The sequence below is a fragment of the Numida meleagris genome, chromosome 3, assembly GCF_002078875.1.
Source record: "Numida meleagris isolate 19003 breed g44 Domestic line chromosome 3, NumMel1.0, whole genome shotgun sequence".
In the NCBI taxonomy this organism is placed as follows: domain Eukaryota; kingdom Metazoa; phylum Chordata; class Aves; order Galliformes; family Numididae; genus Numida; species Numida meleagris.
Window position 1 is genome coordinate 37250571 of NC_034411.1, and position 23766 is coordinate 37274336.

At 36.2% G+C, this 23766-nt stretch overlaps 1 long non-coding RNA gene across 1 annotated transcript in view; it reads left to right on the top strand.

Annotated features, from left to right (window-relative positions):
* LOC110397171 overlaps positions 1 to 22346 on the top strand; it is a 32341-nt gene extending 9995 nt beyond the window's left edge. The window contains exons 3-5 of the long non-coding RNA XR_002437588.1: positions 3338 to 3401; positions 12206 to 12285; positions 21056 to 22346. This is a non-coding gene — a long non-coding RNA (uncharacterized LOC110397171). The remainder of the gene's footprint in view (positions 1 to 3337; positions 3402 to 12205; positions 12286 to 21055) is intronic.

Here is a 23766-nt window from a genome sequence, read left to right on the forward strand (position 1 = left end):
ATAATCAAGAACATATTGGCAAATGGTTTGTCATTGGAGCCTAATTATAAGGCCCCAGCAGCAGTAGCAAAAACTTGATGAAAGTTGTAGAAACTTCCTTGAATGCGAGTGTGACAAGGGAAGCCAGATGAAGAGGGAAGATACTAAAGCTCTACTTTTGAAGAATAAAATGGACAGATCTTATTCTCTCAGCAAGTTGTGGACTGAGGGCTAGATCTGCTGCTGGAGTCCTCAGAGCTCCATTCAGAGTCTGCCTGATGTCATGGGCAATGAGGTTCAAGCAGACTGTGCAGACCTACAGGAGAAAGGAGGAAAGTGTATACATGAATAAGGTAGTCTGTCTGAGAAAATTAAAATTCATTATCAAAAGCAGCAACAAACATTGCTTTAAAATGTTTTTATTGCAAGGCAATAAATATCTTGCAAAATCCTTTTGGTTGATCTTTCTCTCTCCTTTTCTTTCTCCCTGTCTTTTCTTCTTTTGTCACTTGAAGATTGAAAAGGGAATGTGGGGGGAGGTGGGAGGAGGGTGCAGAAAGGGAGAGGAGGAAAAATGAGAACTGGGAAGAAATGTGTTTCATTTTGTTGCAAACACGTAATATAGCGTTCCTTTGTTCTTACTGCTAATGGTGTGAAAGGGAAAAAAAATATATCTTTTCCACCTGCATACAGCTGTGCAGCCTATTTTTTCAAGGGCCACAAGGGCCATCATCATTGTATGAAATGAATGAAATAGAGTAGGTCAGGACAAATGCATAATCATAATCAGATGCTTCAGGGATCTAGACCATCAGGGGAGATGCTTCAGCACACTTCAAGAAAGCAGACAATACTGTGACACAGGAGAGGAATGAGATGATGTCTTTCCCTGGAGTCTCAAAAAAGCAACTAGAAAAATAATCGGCAGGAAGGAAGACCAAAGTCAGAGAAGGGCAGACAAAAATTGTACTGAATCAGGAAAAGAAGGAAATGGATCAGGGATGTGAAATGCTTGATAGCTACGGAAAGATCATCATGGGAAATCATTTATTTGGTGCTGTTTCTAGCAGAAAAAAAAATAAGAAAGTCAAACCAAAAAACAGAAAAAGAAATGAACCACCGAGTCATATGAGTAGTGCAGAGTAAGTAGCATGCTATTTCAACACGACCAGGCAGGTATGGCAATAGACAAAGAATCCATCAGCACAAGAGTGGTCGCAAGAGTCCCTAGGAGAGGGGATATGTGGAAGCAAACATCAGCCCTATGAAAGCAAGAAGCTTGCATTGGTTCAGTTGCACTGTTGAAACATCTAGAGCTACAGCTAGAGATACGCGCAATGTAAGATGCAATCAGTCACAAGTCTTGAAGTAATAAATCAAGTCACTGACACACCTTTCAGTTTGAAATATACGTATACATATGTATATATAAGATGGTACTATGCATGTACTGACTGCACAATCAACTGCTGCATCTAGACAGTCAATATGCTGCATAATCATTCTCCTGTATCAGTCAATTAAAGAATCCCTAAGTTCACATTAACATAACATGCACTAACTGCACCCAAGGAACCACTATAATGCATCACATTAATATGAAAGTGTCTAAAGACTCCCCAAACAGACATTGTCAGGATACACCCAAAGGGTTACATTGGAGCTGTTACAACATACTGTATCTGAAATCTGAGGATTAAATGCTTGTATAATAGGCTCCAATGTGAGAGAATATAGCAGGTATTTCCCATAATGTCAGTCATCCATGGTTAATGGGAAAAACTTATACACTTCCAGAAGGAATGACAGACTAGATTTAAACTGAGGGAAGAGACACAGTCATTGTACCCAGTGCTGTTCAAAAATCACGATGGCCACAAACTTTCCTAGTATAATCTAAATGAAATAACTGGTTTTACTATTCTATAAAAACATAAAGTAATCACACAGAGGAAAAAATCACTTCAGAGAGCAACAGAGGACAGGAACTCCCAAAAAAGGAAAATTATTAGTTAAAAAAAATTGATGGATCCTCATACTTCTGCTCTGATTTTGTGGAATGTACGAGCGAACGTGATGTTTTCCTGGGAAAATTTGTACTGTTATTTGTATTTTCAAATATGAAAGGTTTGTTGATGATAGAAGAGGTAAAGCTGTATAATTTCATAGAATAGAATCACAGAATTGTTTGAATTGGAAGGGACTCAAAGTCCCTTCTAGTCCAACTCCTTTGTAATGAACAGAGATATCTAAGCTAGATCAGATTGCTCAGAGCCCTGTCCAGCCCGACCTTGACTGTCTCCAGGGATGGGGCATCCACCACATCTCTGGGCAGTTTGTTCCAGTGCTTCAGTAAAATTTCTCCAGTACACATTCCTTTTCATTCGAAAGCAGATACAGTTTTACTCCGAAGTTGTTTAACTCATAATAATGCCTTTTGAATGTCTTCTGTGTTTGTCCTAGAAATAAGATGCTATTTCTTATCATATGGAAATGTCACAAATGCAAATACCTGAAAATAAGGTTTGAATCTTTCTGCTTTCAACTATTTATAATTTGGGTATCTCTGAAGTACTTTGAAAATTTTGCTGTTCCTTTGTTTATAGATGGCCTCTTAATATTGTGACAAGATACTGTGCCATCTTATGTTGCTGGAAGTACAAATTATTTTTCTGAACACCATTCAGAAACTTGATAGAAGTAGTTCGAAAGGAAAATAAAAAGAAGTGAAAAGAGGGGAACAGTCCTTCTCCCTAACCGTACTTGACCTTGATGAAATACCTGGATGCGATAATGCAGACCTAAAACTGTATTGATACAACTGATCTCAGCCTACTCCAGTAATCCCACTACTAATAGAACTGCAGAAATTGTTCAAATTGAATTCTTCTGCTGTGGTCAGAGTAGGATCATTACAAGAGATGTAAACAAGACTGCAGACTGAAAAGTATGCTTCTAGAGCTCTCTTTGCTCATCCGCTGACTGCTTAAGTATTATTTTTGCTTATTGTCAAGGACCATGTTTTCGGTGTAAACTAGTTAAGGCCTGCCAGCATGGCCACATAAGCAAATCCACATAACAGAAGTGGAATTAATTCTGACAAAGAAGTGCTTTTGCTGACAATGATTTATAACAATTTAGTGAGACAAATCCGTTATCTCAAGAAAAATAGTTTAATCACAGCAAAGAAAAGATTTGCTACCATGTCACTTACAACAGCAAGGTTTCTAGAATGGAAATGTCTTTAGCAAAGCTTTAGCCTCAGGATAGTAATTTCAAATGATTGTAGTAATTTAAGTCATTTCTTCATGAGGTCTAGAGAGTTGCTATTCTAATTGTTCTTTTAAACCTTTGACAGATGTACTTTGGTGCAGAGGAAGAAGGAATTACCTGAATTTAAGTTGATGCACATGCTGAAATTGGTGAGTTTCCTACTTTTTCTCATTAGATTGACATAAATCATTGCCAACAAAGGCACTTGGGTGTCAGGATTAGCAAAGATCTTTAGCCTGTATCTGTTCAGGGTCAAATACATATCAACACACACACACACACACACACAAAAACAAACAAACAAACAAACAAAAAAAACAACCGTGGCAGAATCACTCAGTAGGTTCCTTCTAAAGATAAACTACCCTAGCTGATAAGTACAGCCATAGAATCCAGGTGATGTGCAAATGGTAAACATTTTCATAAGTGCATAAATAGCTTAGAAGCCTGAGTTACAAATTTAAAAGAAAAATAAGTGTCTTGGTTCCACTGACTTCCAGTTAAATTTGCAATATATATTTCTAAATTACTGATATTGAAAATAGAAATATCAGCTTGGTGAAGCTTCATTCTGCCCATCTGGCACTGCCTCTGATCACACCATTTTTCTTAGTGGGATACCCTTCTTCAGAAATCCCTAAGCAAAGCTCTACTTTTACCTTCTCTAAAAGCTCCTGAAGCCTGACATTTTGCCCAGAAAAATTCAAGGTATTACACAACCCACAAAAGATAATTATTTGTGTATCAACACCTATGCATAATTTGGTTAGAGATGTCCCAAGCTATATCTGAGCAAAAGCCCATGAGCATTCAGTGCCATGTAGATATTTTAGATGAGGTCTAGAAGCAGAAGAGCCTTTTCCTGGTTACTTGGCATTATGTAAACGTCTGTGGAACTGTTTTGACAACAGTCCTATTCCAGAACCTGCTTGCATATCTCTTCTTCCATGATTTGGATATGCACTGAGAAAGAAAAATAAAAATGTTTCAACGTTTCAGAAAATAAAGGTGGTTTGTTGGGGCTTTTTGTTTGTTTTGTTCTTTAAAATACATTGTTGCAGAAAATATTAAAACAGCTGTCTGAGGGATACTTAAAAAATTCAACACACTTTATAACAGCTAAAAGGCACCTTAATCACATAGAGAGTCAGGACTTCATAACCAAAAGAAGTACCTTTTATCTTGTGACTACAGCATCCTCCTCTCAGAAGCTCAAAGGCTATACTTTTCTCCAAAGACTGCAAAGATTTTACAGGTGCAAAGAAAATAAGCTTAATTCCCAGCATGCTTCCCCTCTTGGCCATGTACTTATCTATCGTATCTCCACAGGGATACCAAAAGCCAGCACGGTTATCTGCTCAAACACAGCTACTGAATCTTCTTCAGAAGCATTGCTTAACCTTTATTTTCTGCAAACTATCTTAAAACAAACACTTTAGCTCTATCACTATGCAAAAACCTGCCTGACATCAGTAGTGAGACTCTGTACTAGCTGGAGGCACAGAACTGATCGATCCTGTAACTATCATTTCTTTCATGCTGTACACAAGGGTTACTTCTTTTGAACTTAAGGTCTCAGTTCAAGCCCTACTAGGGAAGCCAGCTTTTCATGTGGTTGAGGGTCATGCACAGCAAAACCACAGAGCTGTCACTGCTTAGAAGTCCCTAGTACTTTCCAGTACACACCACAGGCTAAGTTCAACAGCTATGCTAATACAGATGCTTAAATAACAGGAATAGAAGAAGGCAAAGATAAAATATATACTTTCCTATAAAGTGAAAACTGAATAATTTGAGTTCCTTATAAGGCAATAACATCACTGACTCCAGCATAGAAGAATTCCACTGTCACCAGTAGAGAATACATACAAAGACTCATTCGAAAGAATACAGAAAAGGAAACAGTCTTTTCATGCACCTACCAATAACTACAGAAATATTTTTTACTTCCCCATTATTTCCACATGAAAGAGAAGAAAACAGGAAGAGAACAGAAAGAGTTGCTCACCTTCAGTACTTACTAGCTATTCTTGCCTATCTTTTCATGGTTAAAATTCCAAGAGATGGAAAATCTGATTTTAAACATTTTTGTTTTACCCTGAACACATTAAATACTGAGAAGTGAGGATATAAAGTAAAAAAATTAATGGAAGAAAAAACAAATCTATATCATTTTCTATATTGTAATTAAACAGTTGCATGATGGAAAGTTAGGTACATATCACCTGTTACAGTGACATTTAATATCAAATTTTCAATAGTGCTGAACTTTGATCATTAGACATCGAAACCTGCAAATTTCCAGTAAGATATTTAAGAAAAATAGCTAAAAAAGCTTCAGAAAAAAAAAAAGAAAAAAAAGGCACAGGTTAGTCTTCACTTCTCACGCAGAAGTTCTATGCCAATGGCCTGAAGCTTGTCTATCCTTAATCATCAAACAGGATCTTTGCGTAGAAGCCCTTCTGTCAAATGTCAGGTTCACTTCCTGCAGCTTTAATCTTCTCCATGCTTAAAATGGGCTGCTAATACATTTTTCTTCTCATCTTTTGCCTCCATATAGAATTTGCATTTACATCTCTGAGGGAAAAAAGCCTACTGTCTTATTAAAATATTCGTACATGATTCATGTTATAGGTCTATAATTGTTTTGGGAATTTGTGCAATAGTAAAAAAGCTTGGAGTCTTGAAAATGTTAAAGTACCCATATGCTTTCCTTCTACCACATGAACCCAGCATTATTTCTTTCCAAAAATGGGTTAGAAATGCAGGATTGAGCACTCAGGTCTAACTGCACATGGACCAAGTCCAGATCATGCAACAAAACCCAGTGATGTCCCCACTTTATACAGCATAGGTACAGCTACAATGAACTAAAATTCAGTTTTCTTGGCAGCTTCAGACATAAATATCTCCTGTCCTCATAGTGTGCTGTGCACAGCACTGCGCACTAATGCACCTTGAAGACATGAGGTATACCACAAGGACACCACCTATCTCTATGAACATTCATCTTGATCTGAAGCAGGAGAGAGCTCAGTCTGGTCCAGATAACCTGCCATCCCCTTGCTAACTGGGGTCTACAGGCACAGATTCACTAGGGTGGGATGTGATGGAGAGGATTTCAACGCTCTGCACTTCCTCTTACCCATTACTCCACAGCTCCTTTTCCTCTAGCACAGATTGCCAAAAACTGTGTTCACAACACAGCCTCTCAAACAAGAGCAGCCCTATGGGTGCTCAAAGGGAGCAGAGAAAGGTAGAAGGAAAGAAACATCTCTCTTTATCACTGAGATCCTTAGCTTTAGGTCCTTTAAACAGGGCTTTAGTAAGACAGCCTAGTACTATGAAATGGGGAAGCCCATCTTCTACCTGGGCTTAGATACAGATATGGGTATATTGGAAATATCCCAGACATGTATGGAGCATTATCCCATCAGATTGTGCATATATTGTACTCACTATTCTGAGTCACTTTGGAAATCTCTCAGCTCCTGCAATTAAGAACATGTTACACGGACCTCCTTGTGTAGCTCAGTGCTACAGCACACCCATTAATCAAATTAGAAACTTGCCAAATTGTTTACTTTCATCCGATTCAGAGGCACGAAGGAGCAACAGAAGAATGTTTAAATCCCAATGAGAAAGTTAATCATTTTCATTCAGTTTTTAAAATTATCATCATTATTATTTGAGCAGTGGAGAATCTGTAGTACAATTTAGAACTCCAGCTTTCACAGAAGAGAAGTGTGCCTAGATTTTTGCCTTAGTAAATGATTGTTACTGCTGCCAAAATTTGGACATAGCAGGTAATGGCACCCGGACCTGCTCTCAGTGGAGATTTTTGTACAATAATTGATGAGAGTATGAAGATGCCATGAAACACCTAGCAGGGGAAAATAATGGTATAAATGAATGACAATAAAAATATTAAGCAACATCAAGAGAAATATGCCCCACTAGATGATGTAAGATCTTTGGTGCTGAAGCCACTTATGGGGAATCAGTGGTGTTTTGTCAGACATGAGATTCAAGGACCTGTTTCTCAGTTGCTTTGTGGTTTGTAGGACTGATACTGTCAACACAAGACAAGCACGACATAAAGCTATGTGACTTGATGGTATTTTATTTACAGTTATAACTAATCAAAAATCTGGCCCAAGAAGCCTGCCACCACTTCATTTCTTACACCACTGTGCTAAGTGTTCTGTCTCTGCCAGTTAGCTGTAGAAAGAACAACAGGCTTACTCTTGAGCATTCTGCCCAGTTGACATCAAAAGCACACAGGAGCCCAGCAGTGTTTGATGATTATCCAGAGACATCAAGACAAGAAGGGTGGAAAGTAAAATGCTGTTATTGTTATTCATCTTAATTGAGAATAGGGAATGAAAACCAAAGGAAATTCTCAAAGAAAGACAACAAGGCTGCTAGTTTGAAAAAAAAAAACAAGAAAAAAAAAACCAGAAAGCTCCAGATGGTTGTCACTTCACAGAGCAGCCTCAGCTCGTTGTGACGCATAGACTCCATTAGTGCCAAGATGTCAGAAACATAGCTTGAAATGGTTTACCAGAATCATTAATGCGGTCCTTGAGCATACATTATGGAGTGTAAAATACGACCTTTATACTTCCTCTCTTGAGACTGCAGTATATTATGTCATAACACTTGTATCAATGTACTTCCAAAAGAATGAAAAAGCAGAGTATTGTTAAACTTGCAGGATAGTATACATCAGAAAAACTCACCTCTCGTATTCACAGAATCTAGACAATACATACACCACTATCAATTTTTTTTGTTCTCCTATTTAGAAACCTATTGGCCCGAAGGTCTTCTGGCCCACACATTTCATTTATGGTTATTCTATTTTACATAGATTTTTTTTCCCACATATTTACCCCTGATTTTTATAAAACAAACAAAAAAATCACACCAAAAATGCCTAACTGTTACACTGTTCTAAGAAATACAAGAAAATTATACCCAAAGTGCATTGACTGAGGGTATCTGCAAAGAGTATCCACAAAACGATTCATCAAAGATTTTCATTCCAGAATGGAAAGACCTCATCTGTACTTTTAAGAGAGTAGTTCTTCATAACCCCGTTGGGTGACACTCTGGGTTGTCAGTCACCGCAGGGGTTTTCTCAGGAATAAATTACCCAAAGGACTAGGCACAAAAACTTTTCACAGGAGCCACCAAAGGATAATCACTTTGTAGTGAATTTTGATGATTACTCATACAAAATGAATGTAAGCAACAATTTCAATAGTAAAATGCTCCAAAACTTGTTTCAAAGCTCTGAACTCAACTTGTCCTTCAATTAGCTTTAAAATGGATATTCAACAAAGGATGCAAACAAATAATGAATAACGTCAAATCCTGCTGTATGCCTATGTAATTTCTAAAATATGTTCAGAGAATAAAATCTTAATTCAGCAATAGCAAAAAATTTGGATTGGTAGTAGAAACTCAAGGTTAATATAGAGAAACATCAAGGTAAAATGCCCTTAGAAAAAAAGTGGAAGCCACAAGCCAGCACATTATCAGGTACAAGCGATGAACTGTGCCAGGGAGCAGCCAAGGCTGACACTTCCCCACCTGGCTGATGGCTGTCTTCTCAGCAGGATCATGCACTGGGGTTATGTGCATAACACTGTTTCAGTCTCAGCCAGTCACTGTCACCCTGTGCATCAGTCAAGAAATTACCTCTCTGTGTGCTTATAGTTGGGGTATGATCCTGTTTGGAAGCTTCCACAAGACTGGAAAATGCCCAGATTAGTGTGATCTAAAGAGCTACAAATAAACAAAAATCCATGCATTCAGAACTCTTATATTTTGCTTAGACAATCACGGCTACTGCTCTTTTTTCATCACATGAAAAGGACTTGATCCTACATAGTGCTGAGTGGTCTGGCTGCAATCCAGGAAAGCACTCAAAGGAGTGCTGGGCTTAAGTCTATGAGTAATCTACAAGGGAACTATTTACATACTTACAGAAAGTAGGTGGCTAAGTGCATTGCTTGATGGAGGTAACAGTCATTGGTGATTCTTTTTTATTGGCAGACTTTAGTATATGAAGTTTCCCTTCAGTCTCACTGAGCCTTTTAGCTTAAAAGGAATACAAAATATGAGAACATATAAAATCTTCCTAAGGAATCACATGCAAGATGTACTTTTTCTTAGATTAAATGCATCATCTTCACAGCAACCTTTTCAGGGAGAAGAAATACAGAAAATTATGTCTATGTCCTTTGCTATCCTCTAGTCATACTTCCATTCCATTCAGTTCTGGTTGTCCCCTCTGGTACTACAGCAATACAAATAGAAATGCAGTACACATAGAAATTATAACAATATCCTTGGTCTAACAAACTGGAGTGCCATAGTCACTTGGGCCTAAACAGCTAACATTAAGGGGATAAGGAATGTTTATAAAATCATTCCTACTGAAATATCACTGTGGGGGCAGGATTCGTTGTTTTGTGACATTTTTAAAAGAGATCTCTGTTCTACATACTAGGAAGAACACCAGAGATGTTACAGGAAAGAGTAAACCTACTTCCACAGGTAGTTGGATTGAATGACCTGATAGGACATGTTTCCTTCAGCATCTCATTCATTCATTAGATTGTTTACATGCTCTGAATCCTGTGCTCAGCATAGCATATTTAATTTACCTTGGGTTAAAACCCTTCTTTCTTTATTTATTTCAAAGAAATTGGTTTATTTTCAAATACAGCTCCTGGACTTTTAATCCAAGACTCTTAAAATGTTATTTAAATTTGTAGAGGACCGTGGCTGTGCTGTACTTTGTGCTCAGTATTTTCCTTAGCAGAAGAGCTAATGTTCTCTTCAGCCTTGCTTTCTGCAGCACATTTACCTTCTTAGAGCCCCATTGCTTTGGAAAACATACAGTACGTTCACCAGGTTCCTTCTCTATCCAGCAAGATTTTTTTTTTTTTTTTTTGGGGGGGGGGGGTGGGGGGGGAGGGGTGAGAAGATACCAGACCAGATCTCTTTTCCTGTATCTAATTCTCTCTTTCACTTCTCTTAATGTGTTTACTAATTTACCAGTATTTAAACTCTTCATCATTCTTCCCTGTATAGGCTTCAAGACCACTCATTAGTTACCTTGTAAACCTGGTGAGGCTTATAGAAACAGGTGCGCACTGACTAATCCCCTACTGGTAGTTTGTATAGCTGATTTCCACAAGTCTTCCACAAGACTTAAAATACTATTCTGATGTTATAACAAATTGAAAACTTTGTAGTTCCTTTTTCTTTGTATCTCCACTGAACAAATTCAAGCTTCAATTAAAACATGGTAGTTTAAAATATCAGTGGGATAAAAAGTTATTTTCATTAGCTCATTTACCAGTTCCTTAGGAGCATATTATAATATTATTTTGCGTACTGAAGTTTAATCTTATCTCAAAGAAAAGGTACGAAAAGTTCAAATTTTTTAAAAAAGTATTTCAAGACAGTACTCAATAAGCCTCTGCTAGAGCTTTTCACTATCACTTTATTTGTCTAAATGTGATTTCCATTTAAAAAATGAAAACAAACCATCTTCAGTCAATTCAGTACATACAATGTAATGAAGTTAAAATATCTGGGTTTACTACTGAAACAATTATTATTTTGAGTGTACTTAAGGAAGGTAGCTAACAAATCATGGAGCATTTGGTGAATAGTCTTCTACTTGAATCAAAGATTTCTACAGTATAGAGATTTCTGGATTTCTTGATGTTTCTGACCAGGATTTCATAGGTATTTGATACCTATGTTCTCCTGCCATGGTTTGTGACTATCTAGCATGTTCTGATTTATGCTTTAAGACAGTCTGCTTGGACATAATCTCTACAGGTTCACCAGAGTACTCAAATTGCTTATTACAATCTCATGCCTTGAGATGATTTTTAAAATTGTTTTTATGTTGATATTCTTTCATCTGATTTATCCCTGACATTGAAGTAAATGCGTTGAGCCTGAACTGATTGCATGCTGGTTTTATGTCAGTGTGACATCACAGCCAGATTTACTGTCACCTTGCTGCTGCTTTGCTCTACTTCTACAATGCAAAATGTCTTTTAAGCCCAATTCAGTATCTATTTTAACAGCGCTTGCAATATCCTTGAATGAGAAAGCAGTACAAATATGCATACCAACAGCACCGGTGAAGGGACTGCTGGTATATCTCAATGTGAAATAAGAGTCATGCCCTCTATGTTCTTACTTCTATATAAAAATTGATTTGGCAATGGAATGTTTTCATCCTTATTTTTAAATATAATTTTTCTATCTTTCTTTTCTTCAAATAGTATATATTTCTCTGGCAGTAACAGGAGATTGAAGTCTTGGTTCCCAAAACTGAAGTTAGGGGAAAAACTCCAGTTGCACTTAATAGATGTTTCCTCAGAAATGCAACATGCACTTCAGAAAAGTCATGCAAATCTTCCCCAAATAGCTACAGATGTTTTCTTCTTCAGATCTTAATTCCTAGAATGTTTGTATTGCAAGTATGAAATATGCTATATAGTTAACGTGTGACAGCATGAAAGAAAAACTAGAAATCCTGCCTATAAATATACAAGTTATGTCTACAGTTCTAAATCATTTATCTTCCATTCTTTAGGTTAAAGCAGTTCCATATAAAGTCATAATGAAATCAACACAAACATCTGCCAGTTTTTCTTCATGTATATGAGAGTGCAATTTCAGTGACGTCAAAGCAAAAAGCTACTATGTACTTCCAAATTGAATCGAAGACTTATCCAATTCAGGGTCTAAGTGAGTTCACATTCAAAGTGCCATTTTTGCACATTTGATTATAGCTGCAATGTCCATAAATAATTGGACTGCAAAGTCATAAATAATTTGTCTCAGCAGCCTGTATGTCAGATTTATTCAATTATAAATAGAATCACATATTTCGTAACTGTCATCCCTACAGAGTTAACACTCCTGCAAAAAGATGTCAAGGCATTCCCATTTCTGGCTGGTTAACAAAGCAGTGACGTCCTGAGGTTCCAGGTAAATATTCCTTTCATTCAGTTCTCTTTTTACTTTTTCTAGACCTGTACTGACTCTATTGATCCAGTCAGAATGGTTACTTGTTGCTAGTGAACAAAACTATTTTCTGTAGAAGAGAAAAGTGACAGAAGATGTTCTAAGATCTGTTGAAAGTAGAATTTAATAGGTTTATGTCTAATAAACCTATGTTTAATAGGTTAATGTCTGATTATGATTGGTCTTGAATACCAATAAGGAAAATCTGTAAGTTAGTTACAAAGGAGAAGCAATGATGCAAGGGAAAAGACAGTCCTTTTTAGAGTTTGCTTATCAGGTGGGGTATTTCAGTGTCTTGGAAGAAAACCCTTAACAGTAAAAATCTTACATGGCTATTTTTGACATCAAACTCACACTGAGTTAATGGGATACCAAAACTAATGCAGAATGTCCTACGAAATGGATCACTGTAAACAAGAATAAGGAAGTAAAGTTAGGTAATCTGAAGACAATTTTCATTAACAGATAGCTAAGATGACAAATACATTTTTTGAGTGTTTTTGTCATTCTGAACAACATGCAGTGACAGATCTATTAAAAAAAAAGTCTGAATGTACATGTGTGAGAGTAGATGTTTTACAATAACCAACCAGAAAGATCTGCATTTCAGTTCCTACTAGTAGTATGTTTTCCTGATGTCTATCTATAGAGTTTCTAGCTTGCAATCACAAAATGTTAAAGTGAGAAAGTGAGTGTGTGATAGAGTAAAGGCTAGGGGAAGATTGACCTTTCCTATGTATTTTGGAAGGCAACTTACATTTTGACCACAGCATGATTCAGAAGACATTTGGGATCTTGCCTCTCTTGGAGTTTAGAATTGCCTTTTGTTTAGTAAATTCTGCTTTAGGAGCGCTGAAATAGCACTGTGGCTGTAGCCCTGAACACAAAGTATTTCACCTCTTCCTCAAGTGCTGTATTTTAAAAATTAAAACGAATGAATGAAAATTAAATGACTATGATTTAAAAATGAAAGTTTCACTCAGTACAAGAAGCATATTCAATCTGAGCTTGAAAAGAATTTTAAAAGTCATACTCTCTTATGCTAAGTATAAAAAATAGAAATTAATGTGTTGAAAATCTTCCTGTCCCTCTATTCCATTAAAAACAAGAAACGAAGGTGATTTCAGAGCTTTATGAGCATTCTTTGATTATTTAAGTGTGACTCTATGAATTATCTTTTACAATTTGATCGTTACAGTATGAAATTGAAAATACCCAATCAGATAAATAATTACTTAGAAGTTTGTAAATACTATATAACTCCCAAACATGGTCAAAAAGATTTAAAGCATCTGCTCAATACGTTATTGTATAAAACATTTATCTTATATCCAACTTAAATCCCCCTTCTTTTAGTTTGAAGCCATTTTGCCATGTCCTATCACTATTAGACTGTGCAAAATGTTGGTCCCCCTCCTGCTTGTAAGCTCCCTTCAAGTACTGGAAGACTGCAATGACGTTTCCCCAGAGCCTTCTCTTCTCCAGGCTGAAAAGGCCCAACTCCCTCAACCTTTCTTCACAGGAGAGGTGCTCCAGCCCTCTGATCATCCTCATGGTGCTCCTCTGCACCCACTCCAGTATTCTGATCTATTCCAACTGTGGTTCTACTTATAACAACACAAGCTTTATAAAGACGAGTTGTGGTGTCAAATCCAACAATCTCTTATTTCAACTCCTTAACAGTTGAAATACTGATTACTGAAGTCTGATGGAAAAGTGGAACTCTGCTTCTAAAGAATGCAATTTGAACATGTCATCTCCAAGGAAATCTGACATAGTGAAATGTTTATCCACAAATAAGAGAATATGAGCTATGAAAATAAGTATCATTGCATGGGCTGACACTAGCCAGTTCTAAACTGTAGATTTCTGCCAGCTATGCATGGATATCAAAAGGTATGCCCTCTGCTCAAATACACACTTATACCAGAAAACATCCCACAGTGAGAAGTACCGATTCTGCTGAAACTACAATTTTTCCTCCTGACTTGGCAAGAAGGCTGAAATAATTTATTTTAAAAGAGCTGAATCAGCACAATACAGCTCCGTCCTTTCTTTCAAACCATGGGGAGAAAAAGTAATGGACAGAAATAGCCCTAACAGTTAGTGTTGGCACACAATTGGCCATCTCATTAAAGATGCAGATGAAATCTCAGGTTACTAACAGTTCTCTTTATATCCTCTCAACTGTTAGGACTACTGTCATATTTACTTAAAAAAGAAGGCTTATCATTCTCTTAATTCTTGTAAAATGAATAGCTTTTTTATGTTTGTCGATGCTCAAAATGAGAAATGATTATAAATCCTACAGCAGAAAATTTAATCTGCATGCAGCATGGGATGTTTAGTTCAGAACGATATTAAGAATATCCTGGTATTACTTTTTATATGTTTGAATAACTAATAAAAAACCTTTGCAATGCATAATCAATATGCATTATAATAGGCTAACAGTAATAAAAATAAAATCTGCTTAATGGGTATCACTGGGCTTTATCAACAAAGAACCTATAGCACTTTACTTATACATGTCTGTAGTATCCACCACTGCAATCTGCAAGCATTTTCCAAGTATGATCACATATCTTTAAGTTAATAAATCAAAGAGACCCCCACAGTTCAAATATCTTCTCACTGTCTCATTTAGAGAAATAACCTGGTCCATATTTGCTACTGGGTGTGAATCTCATACAACCAGAATCCAAACTGAAGCAGCTTTAGCAGACAAGAAGAGGCATATTTGCAGCATCAATTCCAATCTAGTACTTGCTTAGTACTTATGTTTCTGGGTTGTTTTTAAGATTAACTTTCCCACTATCACATTTCATTCACCAGACTCCTTGAAATACTTCCTTTGGAAAGTATTTAATAGAAAAAATTGCCAGGTTTGAGGATTGGTTAGAAGCCACAGAAAAAGATAATAATAAAAAATAAATTAAAAAAAAAGAAGTCTTTTATGAAAAAGCATGCATGCTTTCCACATACCTGTATTTCTGATTCAGTCAAAATTATTTAATGAAGCTAAAATGTTGTAATAATACTTACTGAGAGCAGTTCCAGCCCTTGGACAGGATTGTTTTCTTCTGTATTTTATTCATTGAACAGGATCTTGGTCTGGGGACACAGTTGCTTTTATCTAACTGCTTGGTAACTTTTCACACTTAAAACTCCCCAGAGACATTCACATAATCCATCACTTACCTTAGAGTAAGCAAAAATAATTTCCTGAAAGCTAAGGCAATAGCTCATGATACTTAATTGAAACAGCTTTCTTCTACATTAATTAAACCCTTGGCTTAAGGATTCCTTTGGATATAAATGTTTTACTTCAGTACATCATGCAAAACTACTGTTTCATATTAAGAAATTCACTGAGAAGGTATGTTTTGTATTTTTAATTTATAAATTTCATCTGCATCTATGAATTGTGTTCATTGTTAGTTCTCTACATAGAATAGCTATGATGGCAACTCCCAACATCAGGGATTAAAATAGTGCTTGGTGAAATCAGAAGACGCTGCTAGTAGAGAAAATGAAGGAAAACATGGTCTTTTATACAAGACAAAAGACAGCTACAAACTAAAGAGGATATGGTTATGTTCGCGTTACATGGCAGAGTCAGGAAGAGAGGACAAATGTCCTGAGTTTGAGATCTATTTCTTAAAAGTTAAAAAAACAGTCTTTTAAAGGATAATGCAGTGCACTTGTCTTCAGAAATCTATCTCAGATTACTAGTGTTCACTAGAGAATGCAAACAAAATATAGGAACTCTCTATTGTAAACTGGCATTTAAGCCATAATGAACTAACTAATCATCTTAACAAGGGCAACAATTTTTTCTTCTGATTCAGCTAAACTGTTCTCAAGAACACTCCTCTATTCCCAGATCAGAAAGGAACAGACAGCAGATTTTTCCTTCATGCAGTTCAGCAAACTGAACTCACAGCATGTACTGCTTACCCATGGAAGCATTTTCATTATTCATTCTCTTGTAAAATTTCATTTACATAATTGCTTATAATTTTGTTCCACAAATTCCATTTTTAGCAAACTCAATTTAGAATGCACTAAAAATAATGAAATCTTTGGTTCATCTAGTGCCAACAAGAATGATATATTCTTCCTCGTTTCTTAGAATCATTAATTTGTCTTTGCCCTAGCCAAGATAATTAGCAAATCTTTATTTTTCCATATACATTCAACCCCTGATCATGCCAGTAAAGCTTCTAATTTGAAACTCTTCCTTTTGGAAAATCCTATATTTTCACTTTCTAATATGCCCTTTATATTTCTCTAATTCAGATTTTGATAGGCCCTGGATCTCAACTCCCATGCTGAAGCCTGGGGTTAATGGGAATGAACAGTTAGTTCATAAGTGCAATTTTTGCATTATGTTGCCAAATTTATTTTCAGTGTCCTACTGATTTCAAGGGGACTTTCCTCAATGAATCAGTCCCTCCTCTCACTCAACAGATTTCACTCTCAAGTCAAAGAGATAAATTTCATCTGTATGTATTACTTCATCATCTTAACAAGAAGATGGTAATTAGTGTTGGCAGTTTTTCCGTCTTAGATCACTTAGGAGCAGGAACTCATTCACTGTAATTCAGGTGTTGTTGCAGGATCACTGCAGAATACGGCTGTAATAATTAATTTATTTTACTTGGTATTTAAAGTTGGTATAATCTTTGCTGAGCAGAGCATGGTGAGTCACTTCAGCTCAGGCATGCTGAATTTTTATTCTGGCTTCCTACAGCCACCAGTTTAGCTATTCTTAACATGTTTTAAAACTGACCATTCTAGCTTCCCATAGAATCATCACAAACCTTTACTTGCCATCTTGTGCAGGTTTCAGAAAAGGAAAGTTATACATGGAGTTTGTTTAGCTTTGGACAGCAGCAGTAAGATATACAGAAACAAATCTTGACCTCCAGTTCTGCACAAAACGTACAGCTAGAGACACTGCTAGTGGTCTGACAATGACCCTGTCTCCTCTACACATTGGAATTATTCCCACTTTGGAGACAATTAAATGTGGAGCTGAAGAACTCAGCAAAGAGTGGCTTTTTAGGAATAACTGTAGCCATTATAAATTTTTCTGCTCTAATGCATGACTTAGATCCACTCATTTCCAGTATACGGAAAGGTAGCACTGAGCTGCATTTTGATCCCTGTCAGTCACACAAGATCTGGCTGTTATTGTAACATCTCAGAAGAGTCTAAGTTTAGAAGTATAAACATCCTTTCCAACTCAGCAGGCAATAAACAGAGCACATTAGAGTAGTGTGAACAGGTTACACTTGTACTGGACATCATTTCTTCATTAAAATCAATAGACCCAGAAGCCAGAAGGGAACAATGTTATTATAAATTCTGGTCTTACATGTAACACTTATCTTTAGCCTGCATTCATCTGATTGTTAAGTCCAATCACTGTGCTTTGACTTTTTTTGAATGTTCAAATTCCACTCACAAAGAATCCATCAAAAACCTATATGAGCTGTTCCAATGGTTAATTAACTTCTCAGCTAAAGATAATGTCTGAATTTGTCTAACTTCAGCTTCCACAGACTGGATCATCTATTAACCACTTATTCGCTTTCCAGAATGGCCTGTGTATACCATTATCAAATTACCACTGAAACTGACCTCTGAAAAGCTTCATTTATTTAAGTAAGTCCTCTAGTCCATCATGTTAAGGCATACTGTCCTTATTATTTAGTATACTGATTACTCATACTGTTTCTCTTTTAAATTTATCCAGTTTTTCTTGAAATGATAAAACCAGAGCAGTGCATAGAGTTTAGTACCTTAAACAGAAGGACTAGAGCCCTCTACTCTGCACTACACTCCACGCCTAGAGAGCACGCTGACCTTTAACACTTACCAGGGATATCTTTGTTCCTACTGGTGTGATACAAAGAGGGAAATCAAACACTGAAGTTTGTTTCCATAATTTGTCACACTACAGGCCTTCAAGTCCACATGACATTTTAACCAGCACTGGTTAAACTGATTTGCCAACCTTAGGTGTGTGTTACATATGTAAAGAGTTACACACCTCAGGACATTTTGTCCAGATTTCAGGTGAGGTGCTCTAGGCAATGTCATTAAACATGACTTCAACCTTTCTTCCACCAGGAGGGAAATTGCACCAGCTACAGACATGGGGTAAATCCACACCTAAAGAGTACCTGGTTCCTTGTAGAACTTGTAGAAAGGTAGCGTGTCGTCAAAAAAATTCCTAAAGACACCAAGTTGTTGGCTTACATTATCTTTAGCAGATTGACAATGGACAGTTTTTTTGTTTTTTTTTTTAACTAGAAGAAAGAAGACAGAAATGTTGCCTTTACCATAGGCTGCTCACTTATGAGATGTAATCCTACACAAGTTTTACAGCAGGGTTGTCCCTTTACCTTTGGTATAGTTACTCTTTTCTCCAAGGTTAGGCCCCAAATAAATTTTGTCTTTTGCTCTGTTAACAAAAGAGAAATAAATCACATGATAAAGATGCCCACAATGTCTTATTCCTTATATAGAGATTTATCATTTCAAAGCTAGTTTGATTTTCTACAGCAAATGACTAAAAGCAGAAATCTATAAGCACAATGTTTGACTCCTTCTTCAGGGCCAGTTCATATTTCATACTCATTCAAGTTCAAAAAACATGTCCAAAGGAACAATTACCTTACTTCTTGCTGTGTCAGAGCTAATCACAGCCACTGGCTCTTTCTACAACAAGGCACTACGGGGATAAAAGGTGGCACTTTAGAATAGCTACATAGGAAGCTTGAGCAATTTTTCAAAAAACATAAAATTCAGATTTATACTACTCATTAGTTTAGAATTTCTTCGGTGAAACAACAGCATATAAGTTAATATGTTAAAGATGGTTTAAAATACTAATTTTAGAAAGTGAAGCAATTTTACATGTTTAATATCTCTCATTTTTGCCTCTCATGTGGACTAAGAGGCTGTTGCTGTAGCACCCAAGTCTAACACTGGGTCACTTCATATGTTATGCAGCAGATAGAGCTGGCCTGCCATGTAACCGTGTGTGGAAAGAGACAGACATTTTTTGTAATTTGCTTAATTTTAGGCTTCAAGGTAGAATTAGCTATTCTTTTCTAGTCACAATGCCATACTCATCTTCAGACTACTTTAACACAGAAGCTGCAAGCTGTTTATCTAGAACGCATGGAAACACAAAATAAATAAATGATTTGTCGTTTGTCATCTGTGACTAAATAACCAAGCATTCACTAAAGAAAGTAATAACGTATTCTTTTCTAAAAAATATATTAGTCATTATATATTTTCATACAAAAATATTAATATTTTATTTTGAAGTTTCAAGCAAGCCATATGCAATCATAAATGTGAGGCAGCATGGTTACTTAAATAATCAACTGGATGGGAGGTGTCTAGGAGACATTTTGTCCCTTAAAATGAGATCAGCAAATTATTGAATAGCTCATTGCTCTAGCCATGAAGTTGAATTTGTCACGTTATATTCATAACCTAGAGGAATAGATGCTCTCACAAATGTGGAATGATGACTGAAGGAGTAGGCAAAAGCTGGGCTGTGAATGATGTTATGAGAAATTTGACTGCCAGACACTGCAATAACACTAACAATGATTGCTTCAAGGAAACGGCTTTCTATAATCATATTTTATCATTGTAAGATTATTGTACCATGAAAGTCTTCTTTTCAAGTAGCAGGGAATAATCAGCAATTTTTTGCTTTGGGTGGAAGCAGGGTGGAAAGCTACTTCCTATCACTAAACTATACAGCAATATTGATGTCAACAGGACTGTTTCCAAACTAGCTTTCTAGGGTCAAAGTATTTGCAGGAATGCAGGAGAAGTAAAAACGGATAAACAGCAGAAAATTCAATTCTTCCTTATTTTGTTGGCACATTGACTGACGCATCTAAGACTTTTCAAAACTGTGACTGAGCACTTGCATTTATCTTTGAAATAAATAACTTTCAGCAGATGTTTGAGGGGGTCTGCTCACTGAAGGAGGAATGGGCAAGAAACTGGAACTAAGAGAAGAATTTCTAACTAGCAGGGAGAGACGATATTTGCCTGGCAGGGATCATTATCTCAGTAATCTGGCATGGCTTTATCATACTTTAAGTATTATCAAACAGCCTCCAAATGACATTTTTCCTTAATAGTATCTCGTGAATAATAAGGCAGGAAGGAAAACATCTGGGACGCCTATGGTGGTAGCCATCGGTGTAGTCAGATCATCAAAATCATAGCTAGACCAGATGTTGTATTTGTCAACATATATCATAACAATGATCTCCACCATTGTACCTAAAGTTGCAATGATAAAAAAGACAGTATTTTTCAGCAACAGTGGCTGGAGATGGATATTAAGAATGATAGAAAAAAACCCATCTCTACTAATGGCAGCCTTAATAGATTCAAGTTTTTCTTCTCTTTGAGGTTGTAAGAGGACTTGAAGATACTCAGCTTAAAGATGATTACTGGGAAATATTTTAGCATTGAATACTGTTGTTGTTTTAAAATATATAGTCAGAATATAGCTAAATCTCCAGAATGATAGCATCTAGAAATGGTTCTTGTATTCTATCAATAATTAGGAAGAGCAAAAGTTACATGAATAAAAAATCATCTGTAGGTAATAATAGACTGTCTCAGTTTTGCACAGTAATAACCTTTCATCTTTCTCATCTCCTTGATTTAATTTTTGCAGAATGTCTTCATTTCACCTGGTTCACCAAAGGAATATCATCCTGTGAAAGTTTCTTAGCCTTCATATTTGCAAAAAGACTTAAATGTCACTGATCTTCTTTGAATGGCAATCCTGCTACTGTTCCAGTACTCTGCATATTATCTGAAGCTTCTTCATCTTCTACATCTGAAGCTTCTTCATCTTCATCTACATATACTTCTACATCTGTGTATATCAAAGGAGTCATGTCAAGATGAATGACAGTCATCTGTGCGTATGTTTAACTCATATCAATTCTTCAACAGAGGTTCTTACAAAAAAATTGGCCAGAGGCTAATTTAGTAAGAGAATTTAGATTGATATTTGGGGGGTTTCAATTTTTACCTTTTCTTGAGATTTCTGAAACTCAACAAGAACATGTATACATTCAAAACAAGCTCCATTATATACTGAGAACCCCAAAAAGTCATTTGCTGTGACAAACAGAAATCTTTCTCCACCTCCAAAAGCTCTTGCTTCAACATGATAGCTGTCCTGCAACAAAAATATTACTTTCATACTGAAAAAACATCATTTGCAAACAAAAACAGTCATAGTCACATGGACAGAAAACAGATCTCAATAGTAAATACAAAACATTACGTGATAAAATAAAAAAAAAATGTGAAAAGAAGTGTCTTTAAAAAACCTTAACAGTGATGCATCATTTGCCATCATACCAGTTTCTCTGCTTTTTGGTAACTAATGCAGTTGTTCTTCTCTCACTGGTAGCAATCTGAATTAAATACTTTTTCAACTGCAAAAGGAAATGCTACTATTCAACTGAGCAGCATCCACAAGTGCATCTACTATTGTATACTGATTCTCTGCAACAAAGGAAATTCTGAGTACCCTTAATCATGGTTTAAATACGGCAAAAAAGTGATTCCTGAAAACAGAGAATTCTTTGTATGTTTCATTCTCTATGCTGTACATATATTTCTGTTGCTTGGCAAAGCTGCTTTGCCTCCATAATCAGACCAGAGCCAAATTTCTTCCAGAACTCTACTAAAATATCCAGTGCAGTTGTACTGCACATCTACAGCTGGAAAACTGTGACTGATGAAATTATTAAGAACTCACATGCAATGGCATGGCACCACCATTAAGCTAGGTGTAATACAATACAACAGAAACATGCTAGTCTGGGAGAGCAGAGCAAAACAAATGGCAGAATACACTGGGAAGGGGGAAAGAGTCCATGTATGGTATATGTGCCTTTTTGTCTCTTTTCTTTGATTTAAAACAATAAATTACTTTTATTATGAATACAGATTTCATAGTTACAGTAAAAACTATTTTTTTTAAATACTTAATGAATAAATAATTTTATATGATATTTTCATTTTGCATTTTGAATGGTCCTCTAAATTAAATAGTCCTAAGCAACTGTTCTAATTCTCATTATTGTGCAGCACTTTCGTTTACCCTAAGCAAATGTTCTCTCATTATTATACAGCACTTTCCTTCTCTCTACATCATTCCTTGTTATCAACTCCACTAGGCTAATGTATTCATACATTTTCATCTGTAGCTGTGGTAGGCAGGAAAGTAATAATTAAATTAACTCACAGTGTCATTTTTTTTTCAATACAAAATCTTTGAAATGAGAGCTAGCACAAGTCAAACCCAAAGAAGTTTTTCAAATTCACACCCAAATCCAGGTCACACTGCTGAAGACAGTATCTCAGTTTTAAAAAGGTGCTTGCACAAGCAATGTAGATGTTGGCAAATGAAGAATGATGTAAATCATGCAGCCATAATGGAAGGTAAAAGCCACATTAGCATTCACGATGATTTACTGCCAGGATGTGTAGCAAATAATTGAGTAACATAAGTTCACATGTGTCTGAACTAAATTGTTCTCTACTGTACATCCATCTGTTACTGCAGGGAAAAAAAACATTACTTAAATAATGCACAGGGATTTTATGACTGCTCAGCACAAAGAATGGAAACCATGGCCAATCAGTTCATCCCACAAAAATGAAGCTGAGAATTACCATCTCATATAATAATTTAATCAGGATGACTGGACTGACCCCTATTCTGAAGTGGGAAAAAAAAAAAGAAAAAAAAAAAAAAGGGCCATTACAATTCCTCAGTATCTCATCTAAAATCCAAATACCAGATATAAGCAATGTGAATTGCATTAACACAGGCTTAAAGTCACATGAGTATAAATCTGCCCCATTACTGTAATACTTTCACAGCGCCTACAAGGTCTTTTACCTAGACATTGATTGAGCTTGACTTTGCTTACTTAGGAGCTGGTCACTACTTCAGCATTATGAAAATGAAAGAAAATAGGAGACACATGCAGAAATTTCATCAAGGAAGCTGTATTGTTGCAATGTCCTTATGATTTTAACTTAAAGTAACCCATGACTGTTTCGTACATTTCTCACCTTCCTTTCCCCTTCATTTTTCTTTGGCTTTGCTTTATCATTTTTCATTTCTATTGATAGCACTTACAGAATAATCCAATAAGAGACAGTCTTACAAATTGCACAAAAATTAAAATGCAACCTTGATGTAACATTATTCCACAGATTACAGAAAACTTACAGAGACCAAAATCATTTACAGCACAAGAATACAAAAAAAAATGAAGATCAAGAAACATTTGGCTTCAGGTCCAAATAATCGAAAATCAGAAAATACAGCGCAGAAGCAAAAGTCAGAGGCTCTAT